This window comes from Eutrema salsugineum, unplaced genomic scaffold, assembly GCF_000478725.1.
Source record: "Eutrema salsugineum unplaced genomic scaffold, Eutsalg1_0 scaffold_4, whole genome shotgun sequence".
NCBI lineage: Eukaryota > Viridiplantae > Streptophyta > Magnoliopsida > Brassicales > Brassicaceae > Eutrema > Eutrema salsugineum.
Window position 1 is genome coordinate 12,696,493 of NW_006256686.1, and position 3,603 is coordinate 12,700,095.

Genomic DNA, 3,603 nt, shown 5'->3' on the forward strand with positions numbered 1-3,603 from the left:
TCACTCTCGTGATGAAAGACTCTAAACCCATAACCGAGTGGTCAGACATTTCTACGAACACTTTGATGCGAGATATGTCTCAGATCTGAACCTCAAGTGATGTGCTTGGATCCAGCCTAGAGATCTCGTCGGTTAAAGAATGAAACATGCAAGACTAGACACCTAAACCCACTAATCTACCTTGAAAGCACCCTAATCTACTCGTCTAAAGCCGCTTAAACGACTACTCACTAATCATAACGAGCTCACTAAGTCCTTTGCAAGACGTGTAGCTGGTCATGATGAGGAGTTTAATGTTAGATGATCAAAGAAATAAAGAAAGAACAAGATTTCTCATGCAAAAGCGAGATATCGGATTAGAATCATCCAGTTTCACCAAAGAGGCAAGTTCTTGAAGCTAAAAACAGATAAGAGATAAGATGATTAGGTTTTTAGTCTCAAAATGTATATATAGCAAAGGTAAAGTGTCGCGGGTCAGCCCGGAACAAACCGGGTACTGAACCGCGTTCTTGGGCTGATGGGTGAGTGCCACGGTGTGTCGGAGAGTGAAGCCGAGGTCTTCATGTCGAGGAGCGCACGTGAGTCCAGATCCAAATGAAGATCTCGTGAAGAACACGGCAAGAACATGCATGAACCCTAGTCTTTGATCCATCTTCACGTGTGTGTTTTTGAGCAGCTTTGTTCTTGATTCTGGGCTTGTGACAATGGACCTCGGGATAAAATGCCGAGGCGCTTGGACGTCGAGGGGTTCGGGAGAATAGGGTCCGGCATGCACGCCGAGGTCGCTACACCGAGGTGCATGTTCAACACTTAGTCGTTTCCAGCTCCTTTCTTACGTGTGCATGCCTTGATCCCAACGTGCCGAGGTATCTATACGAGGCCTAGCTCAGGATACTTCCAAAATATGAGCCTTGACTTGGCTGATGTCGAGGTAATGATGCCGAGCCCTGAAGAAACACTTAGCGCGTATCGCAACATATTTGGGCCCGTATCGACCATGTCGCCTTCCGGCGGCAGTAACTTTCGACCCACGACTCCGAATGCTCTGAGACCAGTTTCATAGTCAAGGTGACTCAATAAACTCGAACTTTGGTGAAGAAACCGTCGGAGCTTGGGAAGTGGAAGGCTTCCTGGATTTCATATCTTTGAACCGCATTGGAATCACCGGGAAATAAGCTGTTTGGACCGGTGTGAACTCCGGAGACTTTATCTTTCAAACCACTCGTCCGAATTTAGCGATCCCAACCGTTCTGAAAAGGTCTTTCAAAGCTCTCAAACTTTGATGAAGACCGGGCAAGCTGGTTCGGTCCGGAAAGGTTCCGTCCGCCGTGATCTTTGTACTCCACCGTTCGGTTCTCGGATGCGCGTAATGTTGGTGCATCTTCCGGAAGCTGTATCTTTCTCCCCACTGGTCCGAATTGGATGATTCCAACTGTTCTGGGATCTTTGTTTGATTATCTCCAACTTTGCTGAAGACCCCGCCAACTGGTTCGGACCGGATGGTTCCCCGGATTGCTGATCTTTGAAACGCACGGGCAAGGACAAATTTTGGTCGAGAAAAGCTTCCCGCGGTAAGGAAAATGGCCGAGGGCTGTGTACCGCGGTAAGCTTTTTGGTCGTAAAAATTCCTTCGCCTCGGCCAAAAACTCAACCCGCGGTATTTACACCTGATCTTCGACCCAGGCTGACTTTGGTCGATCGGTACTGACTTTGGTCGGTGCTGAGCGATCGGTAAGCTTTTTGGTCGAGGTTGAACGATCGGTAAGGATTTTGGCCGAGGTTTCTTGCCGTCCGGTAAGCGATTTGGCCGAGAAATTCCTCCAAGCGGTTTTCACCATTTTTGACCCTTTTCTTCACCGTCTTCTTCTCTGCTCCTCTTCTTAGGCTCCAAATGACTCCCCAAGCACCTGATAAAGACTTCAAAACATGCAAAACTCTTTGGGACCTAATGCAAGCCCTAAATCCTATTTTCATGCCTAAAGACTCAATTTACATGGGGAAAACACATAATGAGGACTCTAAAATGCACTCTAAATGATGTAAAATATAGACATATCAACTCCCCCACACTTGTCCTTTGCTTGTCCTCAAGCGAAGAGAACAAATGGGAAGAAGAGGTTGTAATGCAGATGGAGCTCATATTTCCTTTTTAGAAAGAAGTGATCACAAGGAGAACTCGGATTCATGCTCAAATATGCAACGTAAAGCCATACTCAGATATTCTATAATTAAAGCACAGAATCTCCACAAGTCATTATCACATTCAACTCTTTCACATTCATTAAGCTCGTAACCGGTGAATCAAATGATGCAATGTTCAAATAGGCTGGCTTGGCTAGGGTAAGGTCATGAGATAAAAATGATCTCATCAATATTCAAGCGGGTGTAATGCAACAATGGGATCACTCAATGAACGACCAAACTTTGGCAGAATGCTAAAGGTAAAAAGCAACCGATGCATACAAGGGCAAGACTCATCACACCCCACACTCCACTCAAAGCTTTTCTTACTTGCTCACCCTCTCAAGATCCTCACTCTCTCAATCGCTTTCTTTTTCACTAGGGGACTCACTTTTGTTTTGATTTTCAAGCCTTTGGTGTTTACTTATTCAAACAGCTCTTTTCTTTTCTTTCTAGAACACTTGAGCCTTTTTGTCTTCTTTTCATTTCAAAGACTATACTTTTCTTTTTAGAACAACAGAGCTCTTCTTTTCAAATTCAAGACTCGATTCTTTTTCTTTCATTCCCCTAGCTATCTCCATTCTCTCTTTTCTCTCAGCTCACCTTTTTCCACTCACCAATAGATCTTTTCCCCCACACTTATTTCTTGCCAATACTCTCAGTTCCTTGATGTTGGAACGTAGCACTCAATGAGACATGCCCTTGTCGCTCTAAACCTAACACTTTCTGCTAAGTTCGGTCCAAGGTGGCCTTACAATTCACACACAAACATTGGCTCGAAAAGAAAGTTGGGTTCAAGGTGAGGGAACTGATCCATGATGCGGATTCAGCTACTTGAGCAAGGGAAAAGAGGGTGGTAAAAACAATGATTCTAGCTCAAGTATGTATATCGGTATCCACAAGCCAATTCAAGCAATGCATCAAAAGATATTTATAATTCAAGTTCAGGGTTATCACTTAGTTAGAGTTGAGTGTAATTTAGACTTGCTTCTCAGATTCAAATCGTTTCAAGCTTTACAAGCACAGAATGAGTTTCACAAGCATATTTAGTTCAAGTTCTCGAGTGATTTACTCTCTAGGAAAAAATCTATCATTGCTCCTTGCACTGATGCAATCCTACATGATGCAACTTAGACTCGATCTTAAAATGCGAGATGCAACTAGAATGATGCGGTTTTACCATATGTACAAAGCTAGATGAGACTCAAGAATGCAAAAGTCAAATAAGAACAAAGAAAACAAGATCAGAAAACACAAAGCTCCTCCCCCACACTTAAACAACACAGTCCCGTGTGTTATAGAAGCGTGTGAGAGAAGTAAAAAGACGAACTAAACGAATGCAGAATGATATACACAAGATGCATATGTACAGGGTTTGAAGTCGATACCTTAGTCGGAGAGGTCTGATCCCAAGTAGTACGG